Source organism: Lithobates pipiens, unplaced genomic scaffold, assembly GCF_037356315.1.
Source record: "Lithobates pipiens isolate NorthernLeopardFrog02 unplaced genomic scaffold, aLitPip1_a1.2 Scaffold_18, whole genome shotgun sequence".
NCBI lineage: Eukaryota > Metazoa > Chordata > Amphibia > Anura > Ranidae > Lithobates > Lithobates pipiens.
Genome location: NW_027507758.1, coordinates 202,825,227 through 202,847,487, shown reverse-complemented (window position 1 = coordinate 202,847,487; position 22,261 = coordinate 202,825,227).

The window sequence follows — 22,261 nt, the reverse complement described above, 5'->3', positions numbered from 1 at the left end:
CACATTTTCGCAGTCCTTTGGTTTCGCTCCCTATTATAGAGGTGCCTTTTGAGCGTATTGCCATGGATTTAGTGGGTCCCGTTGTAAAGTCAGCTAGAGGACACCAGTATATTTTGGTAGTCATAGATTATGCGACCCGCTATCCTGAGGCTGTACCCTTAAGAAACACTGCATCTAAAACAATTGCACGTGAGTTGTTTTATATGTTCTCTAGGACTGGGATCCCCAAAGAAATCCTAACTGACCAAGGTACGCCATTTATGTCAAAACTGATGAAGGAATTATGCAAACTATTTAAAGTCTCACACATCCGTACCTCTGTATACCACCCCCAGACGGACGGATTGGTGGAGAGATTTAATAAAACTTTGAAACATATGTTGAAGAAAGTGGTGGGAAAAGATGGTCGTGACTGGGATCATTTATTACCCTACCTCATGTTTGCTATTAGGGAAGTGCCCCAAGCGTCCACAGGGTTCTCACCATTCGAGTTGGTCTATGGTCGTCACCCTAGGGGTCTACTGGACATTGCAAAAGAGACATGGGAGAATAAGTCCACCCCATACAAGAGTGTTATTGAGCATGTAGCACAAATGCAGGACCGTATAGCCACTGTAATGCCCCTGGTAAGGGAACACCTCCAGAGAGCTCAAGAGGCCCAAAGTAGAATTTACAACCGGTCCGCAAGAATCAGGACATTCAACCCAGGCGATAGGGTCCTTATACTAGTCCCCACTGTTGAGAGTAAATTCTTGGCGAAGTGGCAAGGTCCTTATGAAATTGTTGAAAAGATCAGTGAGGTGAACTACAAGGTGCACCAGCCAGGTAGAAGGAAGCCTTTCCAAGTTTATCACATAAACTTGATCAAGCCCTGGAAAGACAGGGAATCCTTGGTGGCGACAAATACTGTTAATAATTTGTCACCACCAATCCCTCCAGTCAAGGTAGGTGATACTCTATCAGTGTCACAGAAACAGGAGGCTCAGGAGTTTTTACAGAAAAACAAAAACAAGTTCTCTGACCTCCCAGGGCGTACCCACCTCATCCATCATCACATTGAAACTGAGCCTAGAAGCAGAGTAAACCTAAAGCCCTATAGGATACCGGAGGCACGTAGGAAAGCTGTATCTGCCGAGGTAAAACGTATGCTTGATCTGGGGGTAATTGAGGTGTCACAGAGTGAATGGTCCAGCCCGATTGTGCTAATCCCAAAGCCCAATGGAACTTGGAGGTTCTGTAACGATTTCAGAAAGTTGAATGAGATCTCCAAGTTCGATGCTTATCCTATGCCCAGGGTAGATGAGTTGATTGAGAAGTTAGGTAACGCCAGGTACATAACCACCCTCGATCTCACAAAGGGCTACTGGCAGATTCCACTTTCTGGCGAGGCTAAAGAGAAAACTGCATTCTCCACCCCTGATGGGCTATTCCAGTATGTAGTGATGCCATTCGGGTTACATGGAGCGCCTGCAACTTTCCAGAGGTTGATGGACTTGATTCTGCGACCACATCGGGATTACTCAGCCGCCTACCTCGATGATGTGGTCATTTTTAGCCCTGATTGGGAAAGTCACCTCTGTAAGGTACAGGCCGTGTTGGATACCATAAGTGATGCAGGGTTGACCATAAATGCCGAGAAGTGTGCTCTAGCCCTAGAAGAGGCCAAATATCTGGGCTACATTGTTGGGAGAGGATTGATTAAGCCCCAGCTAAATAAAATTGAGGCAATACAGAATTGGCCTAGACCCCTGACAAGGAAACAGGTTAGAGCTTTCCTGGGTATTACGGGTTATTACCGTAGGTTTGTGCCGAACTTTGCCTCAGTTGCTGCTCCACTAACTGACTTGACAAAGGGCGGAAAGACAGCAATGGTCACGTGGACCCCAGAGGCCGAGAAGGCTTTCCAAAGCCTTAAGTCTGCCTTGTGCCAACCACCTGTGTTAGTTACCCCCGATTTCAGGCGAGAATTTCTGGTCCAGACAGATGCCTCTAACACAGGCTTAGGTGCAGTACTCTCACAAGTAGTGAATGGTGAGGAGCATCCGGTGACGTACTTGAGTAGAAAACTAACCCCGGCCGAGAAAAATTATGCCATTGTGGAGCGAGAATGTTTGGCAGTGAAGTGGGCCCTAGAATCTTTAAAGTATTACTTGCTAGGCAGGAAATTCAAGTTGGTGACAGACCATGCCCCCCTAACATGGATGAAGTTAAACAAGGAGAGAAATGCAAGAGTGACTAGATGGTTTCTGTCCTTACAAAACTTTAATTTCACTGTGGAACACAGGCCAGGGAAATTACAGGCAAATGCTGACGCATTGTCGAGGGTAAGTTGTCTGTGGGGACAAAAGGCTCAGCCCTCCGGTCTGAAAAAGAGGGGGGGGATATGTAGACATGTCACTGGAGAAGTGGTCGAGGGGGTGTACATCTCACCTAGGTTGCTACACAGTGTGAGATGGTAAGTCCAGGATGGATCAGTTTCTCAGCAGCAATATGCTGCTGAGTTGTTATTTAATCTTGCCGGGCCTGGGTTTATATGGAAGGGCAGGTAGGTTGGGTAGAGGGACCTGTCATTCCACACACACCCCCCCCCCCCGATCCAGTTCTGGGTTTTGGATCAGGTGAGCTTTGATCCTAATTAGCCTGGGAAGGTAAAGGCTCTGCGGGGCCTGCAGGTGCTCGCTCTCAGCCAGGGAAATGAACAGTCTGTGTGTTGGAGGAAGCTGCGAGCGCAGCCACTGCTGGAGCTAAAACCCCCCCTGCGATATCCAGGCGAAAGATGCTGTATTTATAAGTGTCAGATAGGTGAGGAGAACCTGTTAGTAAGCGCCCAGCCGGGCTAGGTTGTTTTTTTATTATTTTTTTTCTGGTGTACTTAAAAAGCACGGTGTTGCCGTATATTTCTGTTTGCTGGACTGTTTGTACCCCGAATAAACGCCAAGGTCTGCTTTATAAATTCCAAGTCTGCTGTGAACTGTGTCCAAACTCCCCCTACCCCGGGAAGATCCCTTACAGTGGACAGAGGTTTTTTACTGTCTCCTATCTCGTGGGAACCATTGAACGTCCCCAGATGTTCAGTGAATCTCCTTTTGTGTTCCCAATCATCTTTGCAGACATTGAGGCTCCATCTCCCCAGGGGACATTAACATGCTAATGTTGGAGCTGTTTGGGCTTAAGGATCAAAAGAGGTGGTTCATTAATTGATAGACGATGTGGCTCCGGATGATCAGGCCTGAACTATGGATATTTCTGGGAGCTTGAGAATTAGCCAATCAGAGTGTGATCCATCCTGAACCCATCGGCATTTAGACTTCAGTACAGGTATCTGCACCCACTTCCGGCGTAGGTTCTGCAGAAGGTACGCCCCTTTCCGCAGAATCTACGCCCCTTTCCGAAGGTCCCCCGCTGCCTGCTGCGAAACACACGGATCCCAGAGACAGCGGTGACCATCCTTATTGCACAGCGCAACTCGCGCATGCACAGTAGGGAACCGGGAAATGAAGCTGAAAGGCTCCACTTCCTGATTCCCATACCAAAGATGGCGGCGGCAGCACCCGAGAGACGATCGAGAGATCGGCTTCGGGTGCCGATATTGCGGGCGCGCTGGGCGTGTAAGTGTCATTATTTTGATTTCAATAAGTTTTTATTATTTTTTGTTAGGAGCACAAAGAAAGAAAAAAGAAGAACAGAATAACAATAACCACCGTTACATCATACAATGGAAGAATGTTACATAAACGGGAGAAGTTCTAGGATTGAGAGCATATACCCTATTCACATTGCAGATACTGTATACAAACAGAGAAAGAGTATGATGAAGGAATGCCTCCCCTCTAGACACCCCAAACGGGATCTTGCTGTGTCCAGAGGCGTAGACAGCCTAATTAGTATAATATGAAAATCAGCAGGGAATATGGTAGTATAAACAGGGTACATCGTATAGGTGAAAGTACCATCTGTAGATCAGTATGCTGAGAAAAAAATAACATATTATACACTGAACAGTGGTTAAACTATAACTAGGTAAGCTAAACAAATAGGTAGAGAACAATGCATCTAGAGTGCGTGAACATGCTGGTCGACCCAATATAGATCATCAGACACAGTATGATAGGGCAAAAAGGAAAAAAAAAGGGGGGGGGGGGCTGGTTGGGCAGAGGAAGGGAAGGGGAGCAGGCTCAGTGCAATATATTGAAATAAGGAGTCTATAGCTTAAGAATGATAATTCAGATGGATAAGGGACGTGATTTGATGAACCAAGCATCCCATATTTTCCAACGCGTTGTTATTTTAGTTAAATAACCTTCTGCTGCAGCATACATGCGTTCATAGGCACAATGTGTGTGTACTAAGTGTACAATTTCCGTACGTGAGATTGATGCGGGGGATTTCCAGTTACGGGCTATCACCAGTCTAGTAGCTAATAGAATCTGTGTAATAATATATTGGAGTGTGTGTGGGTAATGTTCTATGCCTATAGACAAAATCGCCAAGGCCGGGGATGGTTCAATGGGGATACTGGTTATTTCAGCAATGAGACGGAATATATCTATCCACAATGATTTAATGTAGGGGCAATCCCAAAGTATGTGATAGAGGGTGCCAGGTGCACCGCATTGTCTCCAACAATGTGCGTCTAAAGATTCATTGTACAAGCTCATACGTGCAGGGGTGAGATACCATCTGAGGGTAAGTTTATAAGTGAGTTCCCAAAGGTTAGCAGATTTCGTAGTTTTGTAGATGGAGCGTAGTGCACATTGCCATTGTTGCGGAGATAGGGAAAAACCGATATCCTTTTCCCATTTAAGCATGGGAGGAAGAATATCGATGATGTTTTTACCTTTAAGCGAAGCATAGAAAAGCGAAATGCCTTTGACTGGGGCTATAGTGCTAGTGAAATACTGCCAGATTTTCGTGGGCAGGGTAAGATGTGTATGCGGGTGTCTGAGTAAGCAGTGTGAAACTTGAATGTATGTGTAATAGTCCCTTGAGGTAAGCGAAAAAGTTTGTTGTAGTGTGGGGAATGGATGGAGAAATTCAGAAGAGTATAAATCTCCAATATGTGTTATACCTTTTTTTTTCCAGGGAGCTACTTGCATGTCAGGTATGAGCAAGTTAAGGACTTCGATCGGTATGGGCACCTTACACAGAGCGGTTGGAGTAGGTAAGTTCGTAAGGAGATATAAGAATGCTTTTACTGATGCACGGATAGTCGGAGATATATGCTTGTCCAATTTACATAAAGTGGGAAAGCTCAGGAGCCAAACTTTCAAGTTGCCACTGGGGACTTGAGAAGCTTCAATAGAGCTCCATTGGTTAAGGGGATTAGGAGAGAACCATTCTCTCAGTTGTGTTAAGATAGCCGCCATATAATAGTCCTGCACATCGATGTATCCCATACCACCAGCTAGTTTATGTCTAATAAGGGCTGCATGATTTACCTTGCCATACAAAGTTTCTGAGAAGGGATTGTGTCCGTGCGAAGAAAGACATGGGTATCGGGATGGGCAGTGATCTGAAGAGATATAGAAGCTGTGGAAGTAAGATCATCTTGAAGGCAGCTAATCTACCTGCGCTAGAAAGTGACAATTTGGAGAGTTTATTCAATTCTATAGGTAGTGTATGCAAGAGGGGTAAGTAATAGTGATGGACGAACTTCCGACGGGACGTTTCGCGAACGCGAAACGCGAACGGACACAAACGTTCGCGAAAACGACCGTTCGCCGCGGGCTCCATTGACTTCAATGGGAGGCGAATTTCGCAAACCTTTAGGTCGAATTTGCGGCCACGGGGTAATTATTAGGGGGTAGCACGTAGTCCCACCACCTGGACAATAGCATAATACATGTATGAGGTGAATTTGGGATCGATAACTACAAGCATTTTTTTTTTATTTGGGAAATTGTTCTGACAATTCAGGACTATGGAGCTAATGAAGGCAATGGAGGAGAGGGAAGGTCAGGGACCAGGGTAGGCAAACAAGAGGGTGCAGGAGATACAGAGCACTGACAGCAGCACCGTAATACAGAGCACTGACATCAGCACCGTGACATACAGCGCTGACAGCAGCTCCGTGACATACAGCGCTGACAGCAGCTCCGTGACATACAGCGCTGACAGCAGCTCCGTGACATACAGCGCTGACAGCAGCTCCGTGACATACAGCGCTGACAGCAGCTCCGTGACATACAGCGCTGACAGCAGCACCGTGACATACAGCGCTGACAGCAGCTCCGTGACATACAGCGCTGACAGCAGCTCCGTGACATACAGCGCTGACAGCAGCTCCGTGACATACAGCACTGACAGCAGCTCCGTGACATACAGCGCTGACAGCAGCTCCGTGACATACAGCGCTGACAGCAGCACCGTGACATACAGCGCTGACAGCAGCTCCGTGACATACAGCGCTGACAGCAGCTCCGTGACATACAGCGCTGACAGCAGCTCCGTGACATACAGCGCTGACAGCAGCTCCGTGACATACAGCGCTGACAGCAGCTCCGTGACATACAGCGCTGACAGCAGCTCCGTGACATACAGCGCTGACAGCAGCTCCGTGACATACAGCGCTGACAGCAGCTCCGTGACATACAGCGCTGACAGCAGCTCCGTGACATACAGCGCTGACAGCAGCTCCGTGACATACAGCGCTGACAGCAGCACCGTAAGCAGCCCCAGGAGGAAGTCAGCACAGCACAGGGATGGTGTGATCCCCTCATAATAAGAACCCCCAGGAGGAAGTCAGCACAGCACAGGGATGGTGGGAGCCCCTCATAATAAGAACACCCAGGAGGAAGTCAGCACAGCACAGGGATGGTGGGAACCCCTCATAATAAGCAGCCCCAGTAGAAATATGACACCGCTCAACCTCTTCAAAGAGGAGGGTAGGGGCATATAGTACGGTGTGCTTTTTTGGGTCAGGGAAGTGAGCCAAATGAATTAAGAAGGTCTGTGTGCTTGATTCCAAAAATTGTTTATAGACATATACATGGTCTACTGATCACATGTGTTGAATTCCTCCGAGATCCATGCCTCATTCATTTTTAGAAATGTGAGGTAGTTAACACTGTGGTGAGCTAGGCGAGTACGCTTATCGGTCACAATCCCCCCTGCTGCGCTGAACGTCCTTTCGGACAGGACACTGGATGAGGGGCAAGCCAACAGTTCGATTGCAAATTGGGCAAGCTCTGGCCAGAGGTCAAGCCTGCCCACCCAGTAGTCTAGGGGTTCATCACTCCTCAGAGCGTCCACATCGGCCGTTAACCCAATGTAGTCGGACACCTGACGGTCTAGGCGTTCCCTGATGCTGGATCCGGATGACACCTGTCGATGGGTCGGCTGAAAGAATGACCTCATATCCGAAGTCACCAACACATCTTCAAACCGGCCTCTTCTTGCAGGCGCTGTTGGATTGGTACCCGCAAATCCTTCTCTGGGAGTGGGAATTGCTCCTCTGCCAGCGCACGCAAAAGCAGAATGCAGCATTTCTCGAAGCAAGGCCTGGAAGTGCTGCATTCTGACAGCCCTCTGCGACGGCGGTAACATTTCCGCCATTTTGTGTTTGTACCGGGGGTCTAAGTACGTTGCCACCCAGTACTGGTCCTTGACCCTCATGCTTTTTATACGGGGGTCCCTATTAAAACACTGGAGCATGAAGGCCCCCATTTGCACTAAAGTGGAAGCGGTGTGGTGGCCTGGCTCCTGCTCATCATCCAGGATAATGTCGTCCTCTTCATTCTCCTCTCCCCATCCTCGCACAACAGGGATCCCAGAAAGGTTTAAAGCATGCTCTTCTTGCTCCTGCTCATCCGCCCCGGCACCATCCTCCTCTGACTCCTCATCAGACTCCTGTTGTTGACTTGTCTCAGATAGAGTAGCCCCCCCTGGGAATTCATCCAGCATTGCGACTTCCTCATCTTCCCGCTCCTGCTCCTCCACAGCCTGATCAATGACACGACGCAATGCACGCTCCAGAAAGAAGGCATAAGGTACCATGTCACTGATGGCGCCATGGCTGCGACTGACCAGTTTGGTGATCTCCTCAAATGGCCGCAGAAGTCTGCATGTGTCGCGCATGAGCAGCCACTGGCGCGGTGAAAAAAAACCCAGCTCCCCAGAACCGTTTCTTTCGCAGAGTTCATACAGGTAGACGTTAACTGCACGTTTCTGCTGGAGCAGCCTATCAAGCATATAGAAGGTTGAGTTCCATCGCGTCGGGCAATCGCAAATAAGACGTCTGACCGGCAGATGGTGTCGCCGCTGAATGTCAGCAAGGCGAGCCATGGCCGTGTAAGATCTTCTGAAATGGGCCGAGATTTTCCTTGCCTGCCGCAAGATGTCCTGGACCCCAGGGTATTTGACAAGGAATCGCTGCACGACCAAGTTTAAGACGTGTGCCATGCACGGCACGTGCGTGATTTTGCCCTGTTTCAATGCGCTAAGCAGATTGGCACCGTTGTCACACACCACTTTACCAACTGTCAAATTGAGCGGTGTTAGCCACTCATCTGCCTGTGAACGCAAAGCTGAAAGGAGTGCCGGGCCAGTGTGGCTCTTTGCTTCCAGGCACAACAGACGCAGCACGGCATGGCAACGTCTCACCTGGCATGTGGAATAGGTTCTGGGGAGCTTGGGCGGTGCAGTGGAAGAGACGCTAGCAGCGGAAAAGGAGGAGGCAGCTGAGGAGGAGAGGGAGGAGGATGGAGTAGGAGGAGGAGAAGAAGAGTCAGGCCTGCATGCAATCCGTGGCGGTAAAACCAAATCTACACGGGTGCCACGGGTTACATGCTTGACGGCCGTCAGAAGGTTCACCCAGTGGGCAGTAAAACTGATATACCTTCCCTGCCCGTGTTTGCTAGACCACGTGTCTGTGGTCAGATGTATCTTGGCACCGACACTGTGTGCCAGAGATACATTCACTTGCCGCTGAACATGGCCATATAGCTCTGGGATGCCCTTCTCTGAGAAATACTTCCTTCCTGGGACCTTCCATTGTGGTGTTCCAATGGCCACAAATTTGCGAAAGGCCTCCGAGTCCACCAGTTTATATGGCAGTAGTTGGCGGGCTATGAGTTCTGACAAGCCAGCCGCCAACCGTTGGGCAAGAGGGTTATCCGGCGTCATCATTTTTTTACGCTCAAACATTAGGCCCACGGAAGCCTGCCTTTTTGCAGAAAAATGTGAGCTTGGCGTGATGGAAGGTGGAGTGGAGGACAATTGTGAGGAGAGAGGAGAAGGAGAAGTAGAAGACGAGGCTGGACGGTGAGAGCCTGCAGTGTGGCTTTGTGTGTTCCGTTGCTCCCACTGGGCTCGGTGATGGCTGCTCATGTGCCTTCTTAAGGCGGTCGTCCCTAGGTGAGTATTGGGCTTACCGCGACTAACGCGTTGACTGCAAAGATTGCAGATGGCAACGCTATTGTCAGCAGCGGACACGTTAAAAAAAGCCCACACTGCGGAGCCATGTGCCGGTGTCCTGGGAGCGCCAGATGTGACCGTACATGGTCGATGACTCGCTCCTGATACATTTGCAGTCTGCTTTGTCCCTGCTGTGCAATGTAAGTCATTGCTGCTTCTCCTCCCTATCTGCTGGTCCATATCTCCCTCTGAACTCCCCTCCTCTTCCTCTCTTGTGGGCACCCACGTGACATCACTAGACACGTCATCATCAACGTCACCTTCCCCACCGCTATAAGTAGAGTAGGCAGCAACACCGGGGACCAACCTCCTCCTTGGGCTGATCTGGGTACTGGCGTCAGACTGCTGAGTAGCGCTTGTTGCTACCTCCTCTTCCTGATCCAATACCAAGAGTGGCTGCGCATCAGAAATGTCCTCTTGATATGGATCGGAAAATAATTCCAGTGACTCAAGCGGAAGGTATGTGGTGGTGGTGGTGGTGGTCGTGTTGTTGGTGGTAGTGTCTTTGGGGGTGCACATAGCAGAGAGTGAAGAAGAGGGTGCAGATCGAGAGGATGAGGAGGGTGCAGAAGAGTAAGGCTGAGCGAGCCACTCAACCAAGTCTGGTGCATCCTTTAAAGTAATTGAACGCACCTTCTGCAACTTCCCACTTTGGCTCAAGCCTGTTGCTCCTGCCCTACCCCTACCACCCCTGCGGAAGGGCCTGCCTCTTCCTCTGCATGTCATTTTTTAAATGACCCTGTGACAAAACTCTTAGTCCCTATACCGCTGAAGGACTGCTGCAGTATAGGTGAGCGGTCAGCAGTGGTGCACGTCAACCCTATCTATTGTGGACCTATAGCGGTCCTTACAGAACAGCAGACTGTACCGCACTCAAGCCTATGTACCGTAGCACCCTATACCAAGTTACCAGTCCTTATAAGAACTTTTGTGGACCAAGCAGGTTGTGTATTAGTGTTTAGCAGACTGTACGTCAGTCCCTATACCGCTGAAGGACTGCTGCAGTATAGGGCAGCGGTCAGCAGTGGTGCACGTCAACCCTATCTATTGTGGACCGATAGCGGTCCTTACAGAACAGCAGACTGTACCGCACTCAAGCCTATGTACCGTAGCACCCTATACCAAGTTACCAGTCCTTATAAGAACTTTTGTGGACCAAGCAGGTTGTGTGTTAGTGTTTAGCAGACTGTGCGTCAGTCCCTATACCGCTGAAGGACTGCTGCAGTATAGGGCAGCGGTCAGCAGTAGTGCACGGCAACCCTATGTATTGTGGACCGATAGCGGTCCTTACAGAACAGCAGACTGTAACGCACTCAGGCCTATGTACCGTAGCACCCTATACCAAGTTACCAGTCCTTATAAGAACTTTTGTGGACCAAGCAGGTTGTGTGTTAGTGATTAGCAGACTGTACGTCAGTCCCTATACCAATGAAGGACTGCTGCAGTATAGGGCAGCGGTCAGCAGTAGTGCACGGCAACCCTATGTATTGTGGACCGATAGCGGTCCTTACAGAACAGCAGACTGTAACGCACTCAGGCCTATGTACCGTAGCACCCTATACCAAGTTACCAGTCCTTATAAAAACTTTTGTGGACCAAGCAGGTTGTGTGTTAGTGTTTAGCAGACTGTGCGTCAGTCCCTATACCGCTGAAGGACTGCTGCAGTATAGGGCAGCGGTCAGCAGTGGTGCACGTCAACCCTATCTATTGTGGACCGATAGCGGTCCTTACAGAACAGCAGACTGTACCGCACTCAAGCCTATGTACCGTAGCACCCTATACCAAGTTACCAGTCCTTATAAGAACTTTTGTGGACCAAGCAGGTTGTGTGTTAGTGATTAGCAGACTGTACGTCAGTCCCTATACCAATGAAGGACTGCTGCAGTATAGGGCAGCGGTCAGCAGTAGTGCACGGCAACCCTATGTATTGTGGACCGATAGCGGTCCTTACAGAACAGCAGACTGTAACGCACTCAGGCCTATGTACCGTAGCACCCTATACCAAGTTACCAGTCCTTATAAGAACTTTTGTGGACCAAGCAGGTTGTGTGTTAGTGTTTAGCAGACTGTGCGTCAGTCCCTATACCGCTGAAGGACTGCTGCAGTATAGGGCAGCGGTCAGCAGTAGTGCACGGCAACCCTATGTATTGTGGACCGATAGCGGTCCTTACAGAACAGCAGACTGTAACGCACTCAGGCCTATGTACCGTAGCACCCTATACCAAGTTACCAGTCCTTATAAGAACTTTTGTGGACCAAGCAGGTTGTGTGTTAGTGATTAGCAGACTGTACGTCAGTCCCTATACCAATGAAGGACTGCTGCAGTATAGGGCAGCGGTCAGCAGTAGTGCACGGCAACCCTATGTATTGTGGACCGATAGCGGTCCTTACAGAACAGCAGACTGTAACGCACTCAGGCCTATGTACCGTAGCACCCTATACCAAGTTACCAGTCCTTATAAAAACTTTTGTGGACCAAGCAGGTTGTGTGTTAGTGTTTAGCAGACTGTGCGTCAGTCCCTATACCGCTGAAGGACTGCTGCAGTATAGGGCAGCGGTCAGCAGTAGTGCACGGCAACCCTATGTATTGTGGACCGATAGCGGTCCTTACAGAACAGCAGACTGTAACGCACTCAGGCCTATGTACCGTAGCACCCTATACCAAGTTACCAGTCCTTATAAGAACTTTTGTGGACCAAGCAGGTTGTGTGTTAGTGATTAGCAGACTGTACGTCAGTCCCTATACCAATGAAGGACTGCTGCAGTATAGGGCAGCGGTCAGCAGTAGTGCACGGCAACCCTATGTATTGTGGACCGATAGCGGTCCTTACAGAACAGCAGACTGTAACGCACTCAGGCCTATGTACCGTAGCACCCTATACCAAGTTACCAGTCCTTATAAGAACTTTTGTGGACCAAGCAGGTTGTGTGTTAGTGATTAGCAGACTGTACGTCAGTCCCTATACCAATGAAGGACTGCTGCAGTATAGGGCAGCGGTCAGCAGTAGTGCACGGCAACCCTATGTATTGTGGACCGATAGCGGTCCTTACAGAACAGCAGACTGTAACGCACTCAGGCCTATGTACCGTAGCACCCTATACCAAGTTACCAGTCCTTATAAGAACTTTTGTGGAACAAGCAGGTTGTGTGTTAGTGATTAGCAGACTGTACGTCAGTCCCTATACCAATGAAGGACTGCTGCAGTATAGGGCAGCGGTCAGCAGTAGTGCACGGCAACCCTATGTATTGTGGACCGATAGCGGTCCTTACAGAACAGCAGACTGTAACGCACTCAGGCCTATGTACCGTAGCACCCTATACCAAGTTACCAGTCCTTATAAGAACTTTTGTGGACCAAGCAGGTTGTGTGTTAGTGATTAGCAGACTGTACGTCAGTCCCTATACCAATGAAGGACTGCTGCAGTATAGGGCAGCGGTCAGCAGTAGTGCACGGCAACCCTATGTATTGTGGACCGATAGCGGTCCTTACAGAACAGCAGACTGTACTGCACTCAGGCCTATGTACCGTAGCACCCTATACCAAGTTACCAGTCCTTATAAAAACTTTTGTGGACCAAGCAGGTTGTGTGTTAGTGTTTAGCAGACTGTGCGTCAGTCCCTATACCGCTGAAGGACTGCTGCAGTATAGGGCAGCGGTCAGCAGTAGTGCACGGCAACCCTATGTATTGTGGACCGATAGCGGTCCTTACAGAACAGCAGACTGTAACGCACTCAGGCCTATGTACCGTAGCACCCTATACCAAGTTACCAGTCCTTATAAGAACTTTTGTGGACCAAGCAGGTTGTGTGTTAGTGATTAGCAGACTGTACGTCAGTCCCTATACCAATGAAGGACTGCTGCAGTATAGGGCAGCGGTCAGCAGTAGTGCACGGCAACCCTATGTATTGTGGACCGATAGCGGTCCTTACAGAACAGCAGACTGTACCGCACCCAAGCCTATGTACCGTAGCACCCTAGACAGACCAAGTTACCAGTCCTGATAAAGAGCTTTGTGGAACAAGTGAGTTGTGAATGATTAGCAGACTGCAGCAGAAGGGCAGCAGTCAAGTATAATATTCTTTCTATATTTGGAAGAAAGAATATTATACGTGTACAAGCCTATTACCGTACCACTGATACCAGTCCTGAAAAGAACCTTTGTGGAACTAATAGTAACAGCAAGTCTTTAAAATTATCCTCACTGCCTGACACACTGCTTCCTGCCTGTCCCTATACAAATTGGCAAAAAAGAGTAGGCTGGAACGATTAGCTGGAACAGCTCTTTTGTGGACCTGATAGTAACAGCTAATGATGATGATGATGATGATGATGAAGAAAGACTAATCTGGCTGAGCTGTCCCTAAAATAGCAGCATACAGCGCTCTGTCCCTTTATCTAAACTGACAAAAGAAACTCAGGCTGCTGACCTAACACCTATACCAGTCCTGAAAAGAACTTTTGTGTACCAAATAGCTAGCGTTTTCTCTGTCCCTACTCCACACAGGATCCTTTCCCTACAGTGACAGAAGAAAGAATGTAAAATGGCCACCGGATCGGGTGTATTTATAGGTTAGGGGGAATGTCCAAGTGTCCATGAGCTGTCATGTCTCAATTGGTTGTCCTGTAACACATGATAAACGTGTCACGAAAGGTTAAAGTTCTTGTATACATTAAACACGTAAGTCCGCCGGGGCGAACGACGGAAAAAGGCGTTCGAACCCGCGGACGGCGAAAGTCGGAAATTCGCCGCGAAACGACCGCCGGGCGAACCGTTCGGCCATCACTAGTAAGTAATTAGTTTGGTATAATGCTGTGGTATGTGCAGTGAGTTTTATACCTAAGTAAGTGATAGTATTTGTGGACCATGCATAATGATATCTATTCTGCAAAAATGTTTGCTGATGGTGAGACAATGCTATTGGTAGGATATAGGACTTAGTAGCGTTAACTTTGTAATAGGAAACATAGCTGAAATCATCAAGTACATCTTGTACCGAAGCCAGGGAAGTGACTGGGTTAGTCAATGCAAAAATAATGTCGTCCGCAAAAAGGTTAATTCTGTGATCAGTGTTACCAATGAGAAAACCAGAGATGGCATCGTGGGATCTGATTTTGGCTGCGAGGGGTTCTATCATGAGATCGAATATCAGGGGCGAGAGGGGGCAGCCTTGTCTCGTGCCGTTTGTAATGGGAAATGGAGTAGAGAGCATAGATAAACAATAGACTTGGGCTGAGGGGGTAGAATATAAAGCTAGAATTGCAGTGAGGATAAAACCTCGAAATCCAAATTTTTCTAGGGTAAGTTTTAGGTATTGCCAGTGAACCCGATCGAATGCCTTCTCCGCATCCAAAGAAAGGAGCAGAGAAGGCACTCGATGGGTCGCTGCGTAATGAATGATGTTGATCATACGCTGTGTGGCATCAGAAGTCTGGTGACCTTTGACAAAGCCAGATTGGTCAGGGTGTATTAATAATGGCAATATGTCAAGTAGCCTAGATGATATCACTTTCGCATATAGTTTTACATCATGATTTAAAAGAGAAATAGGACGAAAATTCTGTGGTAGGTTTGGCTCCTTCCCCGGCTTCGGTATGGTAACAATCAAAGCTTTAAGCATTTCCTGAGGAAAGGAGGCGGAGGAGGCAGCAGAATTGAAAACAGTGGTTAAGTGTTCAATAAGCACATGATCGAATTGCTTATAATATTCACCTACAAATCCATCCGGACCTGGGGCTTTATTATTAGGTAAAGTTTGGATGGCTTTTCTAACTTCTTCTCGTGTAAATGGGGCATTTAGTTGTTCCAATTGCTGAGGGGTCAATTGAGGAAGACTGACTGAGTGTAAGAAGGCCTGAATTTGGGAGGGTTGAGGTTGATGGAGTGTGATATCATCAGCGAGGTTATATAGGCCGCTGTAATACTCGCTAAAAGCATTGGCAATAGTTTGTGGGTTAGTCAATTTAGAGTTGGTGGTAGGGTGGAGCAAAAAGGGTATAGTCGGTTTGGATACATGGCCTTTGACCTGATGTGAGAGTAGTTTGCCAGGTTTATTGCCCTCAGCGAAAAATTTCATTCTAAAGCGTTTTTGAGTTTTGTCATGGGTTTCTAGTAGTAAAGCTCTGAGTTCAAGTCTGAGGGAAGTCAGTTGGGATTTGAGTGCCAGAGTAGGGTGCTGTTTGTTCATGGAATCAGTGATTTGTATTTTGGCAAGGATGTCATCTAAACGCTGCCTCCTACGTCTCCTATCTCTAGCTCCATACTGAATAAACAAGCCCCTCATGTACGCTTTATGGGACGCCCATAGCACATGAGGGTCTGTAACTGAGTCCTTGTTTTGCAAGAAAAAAGCTAATAAGTTTTCATGTAACAGGTCCGTATACGGGTCCGTTTGCAGAATCCTGGTGTTAAGTCTCCATAAATTAGCCGGAGGGGTTTTAGTAGAGTCCTCAATAGTTATGCTAACCGGAGAGTGGTTAGACCACGTTATGGCGTGAATAGTGGAGGAAGAGATTTTTTGAAGGGTCCAAGGATCTGTGAGAAAGAGGTCAATGCGCGAGTAAGAGTTATGGCAGGAAGAGAAAAAAGTAAAGTCCTTTTCATCAACATGCAAGCATCTCCAAACATTGTATAGACGAAAGCGAGAAAGAAGGGGATTTAGAGCTGGTCTAGGTCTCTTGGTGTGAATTGAGGAGTCCAGGGCAGGGTCAGGGGTGCAGTTAAAGTCTCCACACCATATCACTGCTCCCTGCTGAGCTGCAGCTATTTTCTTATGTAGCTTACGTAGGAATCGTGCTTGGTGCACGTTAGGAGCGTAGGAATTAACAATAGTGTAAGGAATGGCATTGATCGTGCAAGTTAAAATGATGTATCGACCATCAGGGTCCAGGGTAACTTGGGTGAGCTGGTATGCGAGGGAATCGCGAATGGCAATAAGAACTCCTTTCTTTTTGGAGGTAGCATTGGCCATATAGACTGTACTAAAGTTCTTGTTTGTACAAGAAGGAGGATGACTAGACAAAAAGTGCGTTTCTTGTGCACACAGAATATCACATTGGGTTTGTTTGGCGAGTGACCATAGAGAGGATCTCTTGGTAGGATGGTTTAATCCTTTGGCATTGATGGAGACAATTTTGATGGTCATGTTTGCAGGTTAGGTCGGGAGGAACTGTATTAGCTGGAAAGTTACCTGAAGTGCTGTAGAAAAGAGAATCGAATCCAGGAGGAGATTATATGCGGTTTCAAGGGATGCTGCCGAAGAAAACGTTGATAGTTGATCAAGATGACGTGTGGATGAGAATGTGGACGCCTTTACCAGGAAGAACAGATACTGTTGTAAACCTGCTGGGAAATGGTAGGAGGAAAAGAAAAGCAAAGCACACAAAAGAAACAAAAGGATAAAATCGGTTAAATTAAAGCAGAAAAAGCACGTGTCTGAGCCTCTAGATGTGACTAATTACTGCCCGTTGATTAGCCAGAGAACTGTGCTATGGTCGCTTACAGTGGCAGTAAGAGAAAAAACAAAAAAATAAAAAATAAACCAATGAAAAAGTGTTTCCAATAGAACAAACCTTAGCACACCTGTGCTGGGAAACACCAATTGGGGGTAAAGAGTTTTTGTACCGAGCGTGAACGTGAGCATAGGGCACACGAATCGGCATGCAGTGATCACAAATCCGGGACCCTAGGTAGGGAGTTGGTTCCTGCGGGATCTTGGCGGGAGAGATTGAGGAGACATGGCACCTGTGTTGCTCTGATCCATGGGAGTCGCCTCACTATGAGAAGGAACAATGTTCCAGTTGCGCAGGAGTCTCAGGCCTTGCTGCAGCGAGTGGACTAGGTGTTTCGATCCCTCGTATTGGATAGAGATTTTGGATGGAGCAATCCATTGATACTGGATTTGATTGTTGCGTAACGCTTTAGTGATAGTGTTGAGTTGTCTGCGTCTGCTTAAGGTGTGTTGAGACAGATCAGCATATACTTGCAGGTGCCCATAAGGGTCAGGGAGAGAGGGCAATCCTCTTACTGCGCGCATAAATTGCTCCTTAATATGATAGAAGTGCACCCTAAGAATAACATCCCTAGGTACAGCATCTGGGAGGAAAGAGGGTTTAGGCAGCCTATTGTGAGGGGTTAGCTCGGCAGCGGGTGTGTGTGACCCCCTGGATGGGTTCACAACACAAAATCAGGCACAGCAGACAGCATTGTAGATGCAAAAAAACAAAAGATGCGGTTTATTTATGCTACATGCAGTGAAACATATAACAGCCAAACAAAAATAAAACATGAAAATAAATCCTGGTCAGCTTGACCTCTAATTACACACTTAGATTCCCTGTCTAACAACTGAGTGCAGCCTTGTGCAGCACCAGTCCCTGTCTCTGTTGTAGAGGTTTGCCACACAGGCGTTAACTCACAGCACAGAACAGGTGTCACACTCCCCAGTCTATACAAACACAAAACTGGTTCCAGGATGGAGCATCTCCCTAAGCATGCTGGGGTTTTTTGTAGAGGTCTTAATGAGCCCACTTACTTCAGCTGGGCTCATTAACTCTTCCCCTCTAGTTGTACAAGTCTGCATAAAGCTTGAATCTAGGGCACACATATTTCCCATCCTGGATACAACCAGGTGACTTTACCTGCGTGCTGCCACATACCCCCCCCCTCTTGTTTCAACCTTGGGGTTGTAACACAAGCAGTCAGACACGCATGTATCCGAGACAAAGCATCCACATTCCCCATTTTAACACCAGGGCGATGCTTAACTGTAAAGTTAAATTCTTGTAGGGCCGGGAACCACTTATTTACCCTTCTATTGGTCTCCTTGTTTTGAGCCATCCACTTTAAAGGAGCGTGATCAGTCACCAGGTCAAAGTGCCTACCTAGCAGATAGTACCGAAGGGAATCTAGAGCCCACTTCACTGCTAAACATTCCTTCTCAATCGTGGCGTAATTTACCTCATGGGACTTCAACTTCCTGCTGAGGTAAATGACTGGGTGCTCTTCCCCGTTCCAGACCTGGGATAACACTGCTCCTAACCCAACGTCTGATGCATCAGTTTGTACAACAAAGTCCTTAGAGAAATCTGGTGAGTACAACACTGGCTGGCTACATAAGGCTGTTTTTAAGGACTGAAATGCTTCTTCAGCCATTGGGGACCATTTAACCATGACCGACTCTTTCCCTTTTGTCAGGTGGGTGAGGGGCACAGCCTGAGAAGCAAAATGGGGAATGAATCGTCGATAATAGCCAGCGATTCCCAGAAAGGCTCGTACCTGTTTCTTGCTGTTGGGACGTGGCCAACTCTGTATGGCCTCGACTTTATTGACTTGGGGTTTTATCACCCCCCTCCCAATAGTGTACCCAAGATATTTGGCCTCCTCCTGTCCAATGGTACACTTCTTTGGATTGGCCGTAAACCCAGCTTCCCGGATAGAGTCTAGGACTGCTTGTACTTTTGGCAAATGTGAGACCCAGTCTGTGCTATGGATAATCACATCATCCAGGTAAGCTGCAGCATATTTCTGATGGGGCCTCAGAATCTTATCCATTTTCCGCTGGAATGTTGCCGGTGCATTCTGTAACCCAAACGGCATTCTCTTATATTGGAATGCCCCATCTGGGGTTACAAACGCAGTTTTCTCCTTGGCCGACTCGGCCAGGGGAATTTGCCAATACCCTTTGGTGAGATCAAGAGTTGTCATATATCGGGCTGTTCCCAGCCGGTCAATCAACTCATCTATACGCGGCATGGGGTAGGTGTCAAATTTTGTAACTTTATTCAATTGTCGAAAATCGTTACAAAACCGCCAGCTCCCATCAGGTTTGGGCACTAGTACGATAGGACTGGACCAGTCACTCTGGGACTCCTCTATCACACCCAATTCCAGCATCCTTTGAACCTCCCCACGTATTGCCTCCCGTCGGGCCTCTGGTATTCTATAAGGTTTTAGTTTTACCCTTTCTCCTGGCGGGGTGATAATGTCATGCTCTACGCCAGATGTTTGTCCCGGCAGCTCAGAGAAAATCTCTTTGTTACGAAGTACAAACTCTTTAACCTCCTGTTGTTGGGCTTTCGATAAGGTGTCTGCTATTCCAACCTCAGGAACTAAGCAATCAGGCTGTACTTGTGACAAAGTCTCTGCGACTAGGGATTCCCTATCCCTCCAGGCTTTCAGCAGATTGACGTGATAGATCTGCTCCGGCTTTCGCCTTCCTGGCTGTCTAACCCTGTAGTTCACCTCACAAATTTTTTCAATTACTTCATATGGACCTTGCCATTTGGCCAGAAATTTGCTTTCAACCGTAGGGACTAGCACCAAGACCCTATCCCCCGGGGAAAAAGTACGGGTCTTGGCCCCACGGTTGTACACTCTCTGCTGTGCTAACTGCGCTTGGGTCAAATGTTCCTTTACGATTGGCATTACCTGTGCAATTCTATCTTGCATCAGGGCGACATGCTCAATCACGCTCCTGTGAGGAGAACTCTCATTTTCCCAAGTTTCCTTGGCGATATCCAGCAGCCCTCTTGGGTGTCTCCCATAGAGCAACTCGAAGGGTGAGAAACCCGTAGAGGATTGGGGTACCTCCCTAATGGCAAACATCAGATAGGGTATTAGACAGTCCCAATTCTTTCCATCTCTATCCACCACCTTCTTTAACATTTGTTTTAGGGTTTTGTTGAATCTTTCAACCAACCCACCTGTTTGGGGGTGATACACAGATGTACGCAATTGTGTCACTTTGTACAACTTGCATAGTTCTTTCATAACCCTGGACATAAAGGGTGTACCTTGGTCCGTAAGCAGTTCCTTACAAATACCCACGCGGCTAAAAACATGAGATAGCTCTTTGGCTATGGTTTTGGCCAAGGTATTTCGAAGAGGAATTGCTTCCGGATAACGGGTGGCATAGTCCAATATAACCAAAATGTACTGATGCCCCCTAGCAGACTTCATTATCGGACCTACCAAATCCATTGCGATCCTCTCAAAGGGGACCTCAATGATAGGAAGAGGTACCAGCGGGTTACGGAAATGTGGCATAGGTGCCGACTTCTGACACACAGGGCAGGAGGAACAATAATTTTCTGTTTCCTTCATGACCCCAGGCCAATAGAATCTCTGCAGTACCCTCTCTCTGGTTTTCTCGGTCCCCAGATGACCTCCCAGAATGTGCCCATGGGCCAATTCTAACACCAACTTCCTGTAAGGTTTGGGCACCACAAGTTGCTCAATGGTTTCTTCTGCCCTTTGAGCCACTCGATACAGCAGGTCCCTTTCCATAGTGAAGTAAGGATAAGTGCAAGTCTTATCTGGGTTCACTAACTCGCCATCTATTTTCACCACATTTTCCTGTGCCTTTATTAGGGTGGGGTCTTTTAACTGTTCTGTGGCAAAATTTTCCCTGTGAACCTCAAGATCCGAAAACTCCACAGACGGCATGTTTTCATCTGAGGATGTTGGCTCCTCCCCAGTTTCTCGAGTTTCCCCCGCCAATACCAACAAGGGAAATTCAGGAGAGTCCTCACCACTCCCAGAGGAATTCTGGTCATCTTCCTGGTCTATAGGGGCACCAGTGGGGGGCTCAGGACAATCCCAGAGTTCCCAGAATTTTGGAAAATCCCTTCCCACAATAGCATCATGTGGTAAGTGAGACACTAACCCCACCTGATGAGAGAGGTTACCTTTGGGGGTCTCAAAAAACACTGAAGTTACAGGATACTCTCGGGTGTCCCCATGCACACATATAACAGCCACCTTGTTCTTCCCAGAGAACTTTGTAGTAACTAATTCAGCTTTTATCAATGTTACCAGGCTACCTGAATCCAGCAACACATCAACATTTCTACCATTAATACACATTTTACATAAATGTTTCTCAGGTCCCTGAATGGCAGTGCATGCAACTGTCACAAACAGCGACTGACGTCTCTCCCTTATAAAGTCACATTGCATAGGCTCATCCACAACTGGGCAATTGGCTGCAATATGTCCCTCTTGGCGGCAGCGGTAGCAAATAATCTTTTTCGCTGCCTCTTGCAGCCTGGGATTCCCGAGCTGCTCCCACCAGACCTTCTTACCCGCCACTGGGGATGATCTGGTCTTAGGGTGGAAAGTCCGTGAGTCCCTGGAAGAGGTGGTCAGGTTCTCTGTAGCCAAGTACCTCTCAACCAGATCCACAAGTTTATCTGCATTTTCTGGATCTCCATGGCTTACCCATTTTTGGATGGCAGTAGGAAGAGCTCTCAGGAAACGATCCATAACAACACGTTCCACAATGTTCGGTGCGGTCAAAGTCTCTGGCTGCAGCCACTTCCTGCTCAGGTGAATGAGATCATACATTTGAGACCTGGGGGGTTTTCCAACCTGAAAAGTCCAATTATGCACACGCTGAGCCAGGGTGACACCCAGCCGTGCCAATATTTCTGTTTTTAGCACCACATAGTCTTTTGCTTGGTCAGGCTCTAGGTCATAATAAGCTTTCTGCGATTCCCCAGTTAACAGAGGGGCCACCAGTCCAGCCCACTGCTCCTTAGGCCACTTTTCCCTTTCAGCAGTCCTTTCAAATGTGGTCAAAAACACCTCCGGATCATCCTCTCCAGTCATTTTTGTCAGTAAACGGCTCACACCAAAGGATGCGGTATTAGTGTAACCACTTGCCTCATTGGTCTGCGGACGTTGCTGTATTAATGTCTCTATTTTCTGTTGAAAACTCTGCTCTTGCTTCTGCAACAGGTCTATGAAGCGGGCTTCAGATTGCTGCTGGGCTTGTTGCTGAGCTTCCAGACTCTGCAGGTGAGCTTTCTGCTGAGCTTCCAGACTCTGCTGCAAAGTTGCATTTGTC